We start from the raw sequence: 15,244 nt of genomic DNA on the forward strand, positions 1-15,244 counted from the left end.
TAATGAATCTGAGTTTCCTGAATTAGCAGTAGTTGTGTTGGGGTGCATGTGTTATGGTTTACTATCTCTTTAAGGTGCAATTTGGTCTGGGGTGTGTACATGGTGGCCAATGTGTTTGCATTTGCAGAGATTCAGGTATGTGTTTACTTTTTAAGGGTTTTAGTTAGGAATTTTTCATTTTATTTTTTGGGGGAGTTTTAGGAATATTTTGGGGTAGGTAAGTTAGTGTGTGTGTGTGTTAGTGTTGATACTGGTGATTTTTGTACATGTTTAATGTGTGTGTGTGGTTATTAGTTAGTGTAAGTATGACAGTATGCAATGGGAGAGTAGGGCATGTAAATGTAGGTTTATAGTGTTTTCGGATGTATGACTCTGGGTATACTGTCTACTACATTTCTTTAAGTATAATTCTGATATCTGGACTTTGATGGCCTTCACAATTAAATAAGACACATACACAACTGAATCTATATACAAGAACCAGGTCAGGTCACACACATACATGTTTAACACCTCAAGCTGTCAGCTGTGTTTAAGAATGGAATTTAGGAATGTATTTAGGAAGGAATGTATCAAGGAACAGGAGTTGTACTTGGCTAGGCTTGCAAGGGCCCTAGGGCCATTAGCCTAGTAACCTCCTATGATCCTATGAATGATTCATGAGCAGCGCTTCCTCTGTGGCAAAGATGGAAATGTACAGCAGTAGAAGGAAGTGTTTTTTTCCTTAAACCTAGGTTTGAATCTCACGCTTTAAAAATAAATTTTATCAGTGTATAAAGCCAAAAAAATGTGTTGTCATGAAATTTATGCCCCCAGTGCATGTCTGTAAACTTAACTCACCTAACAGTTACCTTCCAATTTTCAAAATATATTTCTAACCTACAACAGCAGACACCCCTCAAACTAAGGTCAAGTGTCAGATTAACCTTCCAATTTAAAATATTTATTTCTTCCCTGCCTAGTACTGGTGCTTTCCACTTAACATCACTCAAATGTGGTTGGCATCATTGCTCGAGTTTGCACACTAATAGTAAACGCAATGACAGGAATTGGCAGGAAATCATTAGTTACTATTGCTCTAGATCTGGTATTAGACATGCATGGCATTAGAGGGGAAGGTGCTAAGTTTAGGGCACAGAGGTGGTGTGTTCAGAAGTCCAGGATACTTAGTGGACTCCTGGTAAAGTGCCACAGCAAAAGGGTTCTGCAGGGGGAGAAGTCTGGCTCCCAGTACAAGTCTGAGGCTTGAAGTAGATTGGCAGTGGCTTTATCCAGTGCGAGTGGCATGCCATGCACTGGAGAACAGTGTAGAGCCATTTCAATGACATGCAAAGTTACAAGTGGGATACGCTCAACCAGTGGTTGGCTGAATTTCAAACTTGTGACATCCCACAGCTGTGTAAGTATGCTAATAAAAAGAGTATTTTGAATCAAGAGAAAAATAAATATAGGCAAAACTTATATACATAGTGCTTTCCTGTGCTTTTCTGTTCTTTCCACACTAATGCTGAAATAAAGTTTAATCGCCAGGCTCATTCTGATCAACTGGAGTGACAGAGGGAAGCAACTGTTATGTATGCAACACAAGAGACGTATTATTGCAGTTTTAAGTTAAAGATAGATTTTTGAGTTTTCTACACAGTAGAAGCAAATTGAGCATGTATATCCTAACTGTAAAACCAAGTATGCAAACATTACTCTGTAGCACAAACCAACTTTAGGGGTCAAGTGTAAGACTGTAGTCAGAGAATGTGAGTTCAAATACCACAAGTAGCCACTATACAGTACTGCATTTCTTTAATAATATTACTTAAATTAAACTCTATACAATGACATAAATGCCCTGCTGTCAACTGTAATCTGTATAACTGGACCAAACATATGTGCAATATATACACATTTCTAGGATTACTTTGAGCAATCTGTACTTATAGTTTGTAGTTGTTATGATGTAGGCTTAAAAGTAATACTTCAAATAAAATAGTTGCATAATTCACTCACCCCAACCCTTATCTCTGTTTTTGTTTGTTTTCTGTGTGTCATCAAAATGTCTCCATGTCATCCATCTGTAACAAATAACTATATGCTTCACAGCACAGCAGGTTAGGCCAGCCCCAGTGGGACAGCCTGCCTATACTCCAACAGCTCCAGCACCAATTCCCAGCACATCTGGGACCCAACCTGGCAGCACTGCCCCTGCTGTCCCTGCACTGCCTGTGCCCTCAGATAGTACTGCCATGGCAACTGGTGCTGTGATACCCTCCAGGATTAGTGGTGGAGGTGGGGATTTCATCACCTGTCAGGAAATGCCAGGGTTGGTAGGTAGGGTTGTGCACAGCACCATTGGTGTACTCCTATGCTGGATGGAGAGGCTGCTCTCCCTCATGGTCCATAGGATGAGAAGACATCAAGCACGCCAGCTGCCGGTGGAGTAAAGGGACAGTGATGACAGTCCAATGGGTGAGAACTACATTCTCACTGTTTCCATGTTTGATAGGCATGAGTCTGGGTTGTCCCCTCCCTCACACTAATCACAGTGCCCCCTAAATGTTGTGTCCCTCACCATCCCTGTGTCTTGTCTTGCTTCTCTTTTGTGTTTGCATTTGCTTCTTCACCTACCCAACTTACATGAACCAGAAATACAAACATTCCTCACCCAGCATTCTGGTCTTACTGAATTAAATAATGGGCACCTGTCCCACAAAAAAATATCATCCCATACATAGCTCTTCACTTTGCACATGTCATATTCACACACTTGATTCATTCCAACTGGCTATACAACATGATGCCGTTTTTGTTACCCCCTCTTTCTGGAGGTGACAGCCCAAATTCAGCTAATATTCTGCACATATTTTCAGTTTACACTGTTGAAGAAATGGATAGCTATGTTTCTTTCCTACTTCCCTCCTGCATATTGCTATATTGCTTTCCCTTTGTTCTTCCACCTGCTTGTTCCCCATCTCACCACTTTCCTATCGACCACATTTTAACACCTATAATCTGGTCAAAAAATAGAATGACACACAACACTCATAAGTACCAAAAAAACAATGGAGCCCTTCACTTTTTTGGCCTCTATGTTTGCGTGGAATTTGGCATCACCCACCAATGCCAAGGGACAGTGAGTAGCTCTACAATGCTGCTGTTACCTCTGTGCAATGCCACTTAACCCCACTGTGCTAGCTCAACCCATAGTATCACATGCTGAATGTACTATAACGAATAATGTCATTGCAGTATCACTGTTTATTTAATAGTATTATATATACCTGGATTTGAAGTATCATCCGGGCTCAAAAGAATTTGTCACTGCATTTACACCTGCTGCCACAGAGTCAGCTAAGCAGCAGGTGTATTTCATACATTCAATACTAACTCTCAGAATTTTAGCAAACAGGGAAAGTAATGGAAATGTGTATCTCAGATATGTAAACACTTTGCCTGCCATCTTGCAAACCCACTGCTCACTGCTGTGCTATGCAAAGGAAATATTAGCATGTATTACTGCTGTTTACTGCCCATTTACTCTTCCTGCCATGAAGCTATATGCGGAATATAACAAAATGAAGGCCCTATCTAAGAATATGTCACATATTTACAATGCAGCCATGTGTTATCTCCCCCCATGCACTGCAACCCTGGTCTTTCAGTATTTTTCCACAAATACATCAACTACACTACATAAAGTAATAAATGTTGTGTGCTATGCAATGCACATTAATCTGTTAACATGCAAAACTAGAACTATCTTTACAGTTGCACATACCCACACATCCATTTCATACAAGCCTCCCAACATCTTCTCTCTAACATCCACTGCTGATGTCATCCACTATAAGTTGTCCTGCAGCCTTGTAAAAGTCAGACTCATGCTGTGGCACTTGTGTAATGTGTGGTGCTTGTGTAAAGCACTGAGCTCTGTAGAGTGTATACTTAGATAGGCAGGGGGTTCTTTTCTCACTGGTGTGTGTGTGTGTGTGTGTGTGTGTGTGTGTGTGTGTGTGTGTGTGTGTGTGTGTGTGTGTGTCTAGCTAGCTAGAAGACCATAAGTGTGTATCCTATAGTTATCACTCCAATTCCATGGATTGATGGAATTTTGATACTTGCACATGCCTACACATCCATTTCATGCAGGCTTCCCAACATCTTCCCTCCAACATCCACTGCTAATGTCATGCACTATAAGATGTCCTGCAGCCTTGTAAAAGTCAGACTTGTGCTGTGGTGCTTGCATAAAATACTGATCTCTGTAGTTTGTGTACTTAGGTAGGGATTCTGTTCTCACTGCAGTCAGCTGGGGCATGTGTGTATGTTTGCCACTTGCTTGACATTATAAAGAGCCTTTTATACCAGCATGTGGGACACTCGTATTAACATATTCTCCTCAGCAGACACTGCTGATGTCACCACCTATAAAGTGTTGACTGTGATGCTCTTACCTTAAATACAGAGTTATGTAGCTGGTGTATTTAGGTAGAGGTTCTGTTCTCACCGCAGACGACCAAGGTGTGTGTTTGTGTACGTGCTTGACATTAGGGAGAGAATGTTACACCAGCATGTGGAAAACTTTCCTTGAACATATTCTCCTCTGCAGACACTGCTAATGTCATCACCTATAAAGTATTGCCTAATACTCTCTAAACCCAACTTGAGCTGTGGTGCTCGCCTTAAATACAAAGTTCTGTAGTCAGTGTACCTAGAGAGGTAGGGGTTCTAGTCTCACTGCAGTCAATTGGTGTGTATACGTGTATGTTTGTGCACTTGCTTCACATTAGAGAGAGCCTTTTACAGCAGCATGTGGGACACTGCTATTAACATACTCTCCTCATGATGTCATCAACTATATCTGATTTGTGAATGTGCAGTATTCCCACCAGGTCAGGATCAGAGACTGGCCTGGGGGCCAGGCAAAAGTCACCTCATCTTATACGATCCAGATTACAATGACATGGCTTTCAGTCTAGCCACATACATCATGGCATATTTTATAGGCTCTGTGTTTTCTTGGTGAAAAACCCCTGTGGTCTCTCCAGCTGCTGCAGGTGTCTGGTGAGGTACATGCCAAAGGGATCATTATACTCTATTAGTGTTCTGATGAGTTTCGAGTACAGTATTGTTATATGATCCTCAGATCCAAATACAATGGCATAACGTAGGATGTGCACAACATAACCTTTCAATACCACAATGGACACTTGGTGGTCAAAGTTCAGATTGCTATATAGGTTTGTTCCCATGTCTTGCATCACTGGGTTTCAGCACAGAGGGTGTGCTGTTGATGGTATAATTAGCAGGGAATTCCACTTTGCAGGAGGCTGGAATAAGGACACATTTGTGTTATTTGGAGACTGTGTGGCTTTGTCACTAATCATTTGATTGCATTATCCCCTCCTATAGTATGTTATCATCATTGGAGGACTCAATTATTGCACCCAATATGCAAGAATCAGCAAACTTGGTAAGCCAAAGGCCATATACTTTAGCCTGAATTGTCAATAAATAGATTCCAATCAGTAAAGGGTCAAGCACAGATCCCCTGGGGTCAAGGAGCCAATTGGTTACCCATCTAGTGATGCAAGGGTTAATCCCAGCTGGGAGTGTTTCTCAATGATATCTGAGTGGGAGATTGTGTCAAAACCCTAGGCCAGATCAAGGCAATTAGTATGTGTCACCCTCATCCAGGCCTATCACACAGAATCAATGGGCTGTGACAACATCACAGATAACCAATGGTGTGACTCAGCACATACACCTTCCTGACACAGTTGAATACACACTTCAACACACCCTCCACATGGACTATGTTCCTGTTGAAGGGTGTACATTCATATGCATCCATCTGAGTTGAGGGGGCAACACTTCATCAATGCATGTATAGACACATCCTGACTCTCCTCAACTGTGAGGTAGACCAACATGTCATCATGGACCTTTTCTAAATGGACACCGGTTATATCCCAGTCATGTGCAACAGGCTTGTGTGAGTTGTTAATGCTACATTATGTCTGTTACAGCTCATAGATGTCCTCAAAGAGGTTATTGAGGACATGCATGATGACAACACTATCAACCAGATGAACTTGATCAGGCTAAGGCATGTGACACAAATCCACACTGAGGTATTCAATCAACACTGTTCGATGTGGCCATAAACAGCTATATCACCAAGTGGGTAGACCAGTGGATCACATATGTGGCATCTACATATGTTGAAATGTGTGAAGTGACATATATCTCAGGTCCAGTGATCAGGTCTATACATCAGGTCTGTCTGCTAGACCCTTTACTACCCATTATTCAAGTCACAGACACCACAAATGGCTTACACATCCAGTGTCCAAACAGCTGTCTGAAGGATTACAGATTGTGGGCAATCATTAACTCCAAATGGGAGATTAATATAATACAGATAGTATCAACACACACCAAATATTGCAGCCACAGCCATGGCAACACATGAGATGAAACAAAAGCATGGGGAGATTGTTACATCATATAAACAAATTCACATCCTTAAGTAGAGTAAGTGGTATGTGACCTGTGGCCTTGGGTCGAGGGTACACAGAACATCCACCAGCATGTGGACACAGTGCTGACTATTGTCTTGTATGAAACACAACTACTACTGAGTATGTGAAGGACATCCACATCACAGGCCATAATACCTCCACAATTCACAGCTTTCATCACACCAATAACTGAGTACAATGCACCCTTCTTCATGCACCTCCCTACACATTTTTCATTGATGTGTAACTGAAGTGTACCACCTTTGCCATAGTGAGCTGTCACACATCTTATTGACCATACCTAGGTATTTTTTGTTGCATAAACATTACTGACTGATGGTGCAGAATCTCCATAAAGGGGTTACACCATATGCATGTGTGATACCTGTTCTGGTGATGCACACAATATATAGCTGTTTGACAACATTGATGGCCTTGGTTACGTTTGTGATAGTGTGTGTGTGTGTGTATATATATATATATATATATATATATATATATATATATATATATATATATATATATGCCATGCACATCAGTCAAAGTCAACTAGCCTGTATTGATCATAATGTAACATACAGGTAGAGCAGTGCCTCACCTAACATATCCAGTAGATGTTACAGTGTCAGGACGATGTCCTTGATTATCCTCATAGATGGCTGACATGTCATAATAATTTTACAACTGTGTTCATGCATAACCATCTATGATCACTCAGAATCACATATGTTATGTCAGAGGCATGGGATTACTGGTGGTATTATTCTGATATTGTCCATAATTGTGCTTGCTCCTTTTAATGTTGTCCATGAGCCTCTACCTGTGTCTCACTTGCTGGAGACCTCTGCTGACATTACACTCATATTCAGGCAAATCTGTTTGCACAGCTTCACAATACACACCCTACCTCAAATGTATATAACATCCCTGACAGATGATCTCAGCATTTCTCATGTAAGGATGCTTATCTGAGAAAGTCATCTTCTCCATTGTTATGTCACCTTGTGTGACAGTCACATGATGCACATTTTCACTGTGCAGTCCATACTGTACCATATTGATGTGTGACTGGAGTTCCTGCTACAACTGTCATACCCTCATCTGCTGTACATTAGGATGTTTCACCTGTCCTCTTTCACTGTGTTCATTCCTGCAATTCATCCCTGTGTCCCCATTCAATACACACACTTCCCCTGACTATTTATTTTACATGGCAGTCCATGTACCCTTAAAGATCATTTACACAACTTTTGTACAGAATGCCTGGAATGGGATTATACAATACTCTACACTGTATACACTGTCCTGTACTGTGTTTGGACCATATCCATAACTTATATGTTAAGCCCTGGTAATCACTGTGGCATTTTGTGCAATCCCGCTAATCTACTTTGTTCTGAGGTAACCAGGTTTCCTATCCATGTTGCTTTACATAGTTTCCTGGCCAGCAACACTGTAGCCAGCTACGAAACAAAACAGCGCTTGTTTATGTTTAAACACTGTGCACAGAATGAATATGTAAATAGCGCTGTTGCTCACCGCTGATCATCACGCAAACACATAAACTCTGTGTAGGCTTTGAGCAAAGCCTACATGGTGTTTAATGAATCCCAGGGAGAAAAGCAAGTCATTTACATCAATTGTATGTACTGGAAAAATTACAGAATGGAAATGAATCTCTCATTCTTGTTATGATTTACATATCTGAATTTGTAGCATGTTGAATTTAGTCTCTTAGTGGCATGAAATAACCTACATTGTCCAGCAGCTGACAAAATAGTTCAGTTTAATACCATGATGAGATGTGTTAGTTTGACTGTGATTTTGTAGCTCATAAAGTTTAGATTAATATTCTACTGTGCATAATGTTCTGATGTAATGTGTTAAGCAGTTACCATGTTAAGACAATGTTAAATTAATGTAAACACTGTTATTTATTTCTTACTGCACGTACATAATTTCATAGTTTCATAGTTTCATAGTTTAGTACTAGGCTATCTGCCCTGGGGCATTTGTAAGCCTAGCCATAGTGATGTGGCTTTTGCCACCCCATGAAATGGTACAAAAATGTACAGAATAAATTTAGAACACTGTGCCTCTGTCTAGTAGTGACACAATGAAGGTCCCCTTATATAATAGAATTAGTTTACTGTGCCCCTGTCTAGCAGTGACACAGATGTGACCCCTGGGGTAAACTTACGATCTCCCATCCACTCATCAAGATTTCTCTTGAAGAGAGTCAGTGAGGGGCTCTGCCTAATACGAACTGGGATCTTGTTTCAAAGCATGGGAAGCCTCTGGGTTATGAATCTATCCCTCCAGCATGTCCTATTCATACTTGTGCCGAGGTTTAAGTCTTTAGCTCTCATGCTCCTGATGGATATGGATTTTTTGAGGTGGAGCATGTCCATTAGATCCTGATTGGACATGGCCTTGTACGTCAGGCAGAGATCACCTCTGAGCAGGCGGTATGCTACTGAATAGAGCTGAAGTTTCTTTAGTCTGGCAGAATAAGACATATGTTGGAGACCCTTGATCCTCTTGGTGAGGTACTTTTGTGGTCTCTCCAGCTGTTGCAAATGCCCGGTGAGGTACATACCAAATGGGGCATTGTACTCAATCATGGGTCTGATGAGGGAGGAGTATAGGGATACAATGACATCCTTGGATCTGGATGTGAATCCCTTCATGATGAGGTGTGCAAGGTAGAATGTTTTTCTAACCACTTTGGCAACGTGGGTGTCAAATGAGAGGTCGCTGTCGACTTGGGTCCCTAGGTCTCTGATTACTTTTTCCGTACTCAGTGGGTTGCTGTCTATGTGATAATTTGTGGGTACTTTGTTTTTCCCAAAGGGGATGACTATACATTTTTTGTCATTTAGTTTAAGGCCGTGACTCCGGCACCAGTTGTCCGTTTCTGTGAGGCCTTTTTGTAGGATGTATGTGTCCGCTGGTGTATCTACTATGGCGCCTAGTTTGCAGTCATCTGCGAACTTTGTCAGCCGCAACCCTCCCATGTTTGCTTTAACATCTGAGAAATAAATGCTGAACAAGAGGTGTCCCAGGACAGATCCCTGTGGGACACCACTTGTGACTGGCTTTGAGTCTGACATTGCTCCAGTGATTTTAACTTTATGGGTTCTGTCCTTTAGCCAGTTTGCAACCCATCTAGTGACATAAGGGTTTACGTTTAAGCTGTTGAGCTTATCTATGATGCCTGAGTGGGGTATTGTGTCGAAGGCCTTAGCCAAGTCCAGGTAGGCTGTATGGACTGCTTTGCCCTCATCAATGGCTCTAGTGACTGTTTCAAAAAAGTCAACCAGGTTCAAAAGGCAGGATCTGCCCTTTACAAAGCCGAACTGGGTGGGGTCAAGTGTCTGTAGGTCCCCTATGTCTCTGTTTATGAGTTCCATAATGATTCTTTCCATAGCTTTGCAGACCAGGCTGGTAAAGCTTATGGGGCGGTAGTTACCAGGGTCTGTAGAGGTACCCCCTTTGGGACCACTGTTGCTGTACGCCAGTGTTCAGGTACATATCCTGAAGTAAGGCTAAGGTTAAATAGCATTTTTATGTGCGGGTTTAGCTCCTCTTGGAGTTCACGTAGCACACAATCCGGGATACTGTCAGGTCCTATTGATGCTGTGTTTTTAGCTTTGTTTAGGGCAGTTCTCACTTGGACATCTGAGATGACAGGGAGATTACATTCAGCTGGGATAAGTATTTCTTCTTTTGGGGGTGAGGGAGGGGAGAAATTTGCACTGAACCTGTCAGCCAGAATGTTGGCAATATCTGTGGGTTCAGTGTATTTTTTGTTGTTGTGAACTAACTCTGAGCATATCTGAGGGTTTCCGCCCAGGTTTCTAACATAGCTGAAGAAGGCTTTGTGGTTATCTTTAGTGTCCTTAGCGATTTTTCTCTCAAAGTTGGCCTTGGATGGTTTTATGAGAGAATGTAGTTTTCTGCTAATGTTGATCAGAGATGTCTTCCCTTTGTGGGATTTTGCTCTGACGTGCAGTAGCTTTCTTCTTTTGTTATACAATTTGTTAATGGCTGAGGTCCACCAGACAGGATGCTTGCCTTTGGTGGAGAGGGACTTGGATTTATTTGGGATTGCATGATCCATGCATTCTTGGAGATGTCCATAGAAAGCATTTGTGAAGGATTCGGCATTGTGGGATGTGGTATCCACTGGCACAGTGGGCTTAAAGGATACCATCTCAGTCTTAAAAGAGTGAAGTCTGCTTTTGAGAAGTTTTTCACTGTGGTCTTTTGTGCTGGGGGTGGAGGTGGGATATGTATATCCAGGGTGATTAGTTTGTGGTCAGATCTCACTAGTGAGGGGTATACTTCCGGTGTGGAGCATTTTGTCCCCATGTTTGTGATGATCAGGTCTAGTATATTATCTCCCCTAGTGGGAGAGGTGACTAGTTGTTCCAGTGCATTTGAATTTATGAATTCCAGGAACCTTTGGGCTAGGGTATTAGAGCTAGAATAATGTACCCACACTATGTTTGGGTAGTTGAAGTCTCCCAGTATGATGGTATTTTGTGATACGTTCATATCCTCCAATGTCTTCAGGAAGGCTGAGTGGGGTTCCTGAGATTGGGAGGGTGGTCTGTAACATGTTACCAGTTGTATAGCAGTTTTGCCTATGGTTAGTTGCACCTGTATGGTCTCTGATGCTTCATGTGTTGCTACTAACCTGGAGGTGTGGGTGTCCTTGATGAATATGGACACTCCCCCTCCCTTTGTGGTTCGGCCCGGGTTTTGTGGCCGAAAAGCATGATACGAGGTATAGCCTGGTAGCGCTGGGGTGCTCTAAGGAGCCTTGAACCAGGTTTCAGTTACTGCACAGACGTCGATGTTCTCCATGCTGAGGAGTGCATCGAGTGCCTGCATCTTGAGATTTAGACTTCTGGCGTTGAGCAGCATTACCCTTAGTTTTTTTCCATTTTTGTTTTCTACGGAGGTGGCCTGTGTATGCTATGCTGATATCTGACATGTTCAGTAATATTTCAAGGGTATCCCAATAACTATGCTGATATCTGACATGTGGTAACAACGATATCTATTGCATTAATTACTGCTTGCTGACAGACATTCCATACTCTATAATCTGTAATTGTCGCATATCTGTATAAGGTATTTTTTTTTCATTTATAAGGATTTGTCCAAAGCAAAAATGTAAGCATGAAAGATTGTATTTTAATGTCTATGCAAATAAATCAAAACCATGAAAGTTAAGTCTTTTCTGATACATGTATTCTGCAAAGCACCATTAAATAAAAATGATTAATGGAAATAAACTGCAAATATGACAGTCTGAAAGTAACATGTAGATCTGATAGAAATTAAAAAAGACAGAAAGAGTTATAAGGTGCTGGTACTTATATAATATTCTTCTACAAATGGATACTTCTTATAGACTATAATATTTGGTAAGATGAATACAGCAGTCCACTGCACAAATTAAATATGTACAGATTTTATGTGAAACATTACAGTTTAGTTCTTGTATTGCTATTCAATGCATACTATTTTGTGTAGTCATCACTTAATATGCCTATATCGTACCCCATATGACATATAACAAAATGGAACTTGTTGCCATAGTTGTACGTTGCCTTCTTTTCTTTTAATTATATTGATTTAATATATGTACAATGTGTACAAAGAAAGGAAGTTGTTGTGTCTTTCGGCTTATCCCGGTTAGGGGTCGCCACAGCGGAACTCCAGTCCGCTAATGTTTGGTAGTGGATTTTTACATGCCGAGTTACCAGCCCTGATGCACAACCTTCAACGAAGGCACGCCCATTCACGCATGCCTCCACACAGAAGACACTCTAGCTGAGAATCGAACGTGACAAGGTCTTGCTGTGAGGTGACAATGCTACCGCAGCACCACTACCGCGGGTTGTACTAAGAAAGGAAGATAATCTGATAATGCATACAGTATCATATAATACTAATATCACATTAAACCATTAGAGTATTATGATTGCAGGACTATGTCAACTTTTTTGGCATTTCAGTAATATTTCAAGGGTATCCCAACAGCTTAGAAATGTAATATTATTTACAGATCTTAAACTTATCACTTGATTTTCATTTTTACATAAAATTGTGGCTAAATATAAAAATTCTTTAAACAAAGGAGTTGAATCTAACTTCCTTTTTTTAATATAATTTTTCTGGCCACTGCTAAAAGACTCCTAAACATTTTTGGTACTTTGGACTTCCAGATAGTGGGACTGGAACATATATTAATATTGTTAATCTTGACAAGATACAATTAGCAGACCCCAGTCCTTTATAAAAAATATTTTTCTTCCTCCCAATAGGTACTAAGTCTTTCACAATCTATATATATATATATATATATATATATATATATATATATATATATATATATATATATATCCAACAGTCTTTCACCTTCTTACTTCATCTCTATCAATTTGAGGAAGTTGTTTTATTAAACCTGGTAATGATGGCACACTGCACCAAAATATTTCTTTGTCTCTGCACTACCAGATTGTCTATCAAGCAGTCATGGCTATTAATAACAGGACTGTGATGAGCTTCTTTTCTTGTGCAGAATGCACCAGCAAGCTTTGTATTCTAACTCTTCCCCAATTGGGTATCACATTACACCACTTTTTCAGTGTGATATATTAAAATGCATATGTGCTATTGCAGAATGTATCATACTGACATTTAAAGATTGTATTCTTAAATTCTAGACATTAGTGGTAAGTTTGAGAAATACTTTTGTTGTCACTGGAAGATTTAAATAGTAGTAAAGTAAAAATGCCAAACAACAAGAATGTGTTGTCAATATTTTAGCTACTACTGCCGATTATAAAAAATATGTCAACATGCATATGGTATAGAAATTTCTATCTCTTCTGTTCTTTTGTTCATTTGGTTAGTTAAGGATTGGAAGTAGTCAACATAAATTTGTAACACTTATTGCGACTTTTCCTATGTCACTGAAATCTACTCAAAAATATTTTGAACTCAGTAGCACAGATGGAGACACCATAATCTGACAACAGTAAAACGAAATTTAGAAAATAAACGTTGTTAGCATAGTTGAAGTTGTTTGCCATAACAGGAAATTGAAAGTAGAAAGTTATTATCATATTAGTTGTTTTTTGTTTAAATAATTTGTTTAATTATTGTAGGCTACACACTAAAGTGCGATAGCCTTTGCCGATTGTTTGTAGTTGTTTAAAGCTGTTTTAAGTGTATTTTTTACTTTTTGCCTTATCTTTCCAAAAAAACAAAACAAAAAAAAAACAAAATAATTCCTTGTTTCCCGCCTTTCTAAGCTAGTATAGTCCAGTTTTCAGGCTAGTGCTGAATTCAGGGCTGTGATACTAGTTTCTGAGTTGCCCATACCTTACTTGGATAGAAAGAAGTTTCTCTGTTCACATGTGAGAGATGGGAGCTTTGAGCAACCTATCTGTCCCTGGAGGAGTGGTTCCAGCCCAGAAGTTAGTAGTTTATTGGTCATTATGGGCTAATTTCTATCTCTTTCATTTTCCTACAATAAAAACCGTGTTTGCACGGTTTTGCACACTGGGCAGTGCCGGTTAGCTACGGTTAAATTATTCCCGGCTCCACTAAGTCTCCTCTTCAGTTTTTCCCTTGAAACTAACTCTCAACCTAAGCACTCAAAACGCATCTTACAGCCCCGCACTTGCTCAAACCTAATAGCAAGCACTAATATACCCTGACACTGATTGCCCAGCAGGGCAAGGCACTTTATTCACCCCTCACCAACCAAGCGACTAAGCAGCTCACCCTACTATTCAGGCATGACCAAAGGGCAACTTCAGATGCACTCTCCAGTCCAGCTAGTGAATCTGGGTATCCTGAAGCAATGTTACAACTGCATCATGTACACAGACAACTCTCTCCTCCTACCACAAAACACTAACATATGTGAGAGATGCAATTATATAGCCAAACTGGAAGCTAAGCTGTCTCCACCCAAGACTGGAACAGACAGTCAAGAGGAGAAGGTTAACACTTGCACCACAACTCCAGCCACACACAGACCTACTAAAACAGCACTGGCAAAAAATACACATAAATACACAAAATCATACTTTGACGCTCTAAATAAAAACCTGCAAAAGCATCAGAGACCTCCAAAGCAGACACCCAAACAACCTGCACTTCCCGTCAGAAACCAGACAACACATAAAACACAAAATCAGTGTGCCGCACAATCACAGCCCTTAAGGTGAAATAACATACCTAACACACTAGTAATAGGTGACTCTATAGTCAGGCACACTGATATCCTACTCACTAGGCTGGACAAGCAGAAGATTACTGTTAGCTGCCTGTTGGGAGCCAGAATCCACCACATAATACAAGCACTCAGGTCACTCCAGAAGAAGCACAAATATGATTCTGTCATTGTTCATGTTGGTGTGAATGACCTGAGATGTACCTCCCTGGACTACATGAAAAGAGACATGGAAGAGCTCTCTGATCATGTAGCCCAGGCTGGTATGACCCTGACCCTGAGTAGCATCCTGCCCTCACCAAGAATGATACCTCAGTATAAAGAAAAAATGATCAATTTCAACAATTGGCTAAGCTTCTGGTGTCATTCAAAGAGTATCCAGTGTCTGTCAGCCTGGGACGACATGCTCGACAAGCCGTGTTGCTTCGCAAGAGATGGCATACACCTGTCACCCCTAGGCTTTCGAATA

This window comes from Protopterus annectens, chromosome 8.part0 (assembly GCF_019279795.1).
Source record: "Protopterus annectens isolate FY-2018-M chromosome 8.part0, PAN1.0, whole genome shotgun sequence".
Taxonomy (NCBI): Eukaryota; Metazoa; Chordata; order Ceratodontiformes; family Protopteridae; genus Protopterus; species Protopterus annectens.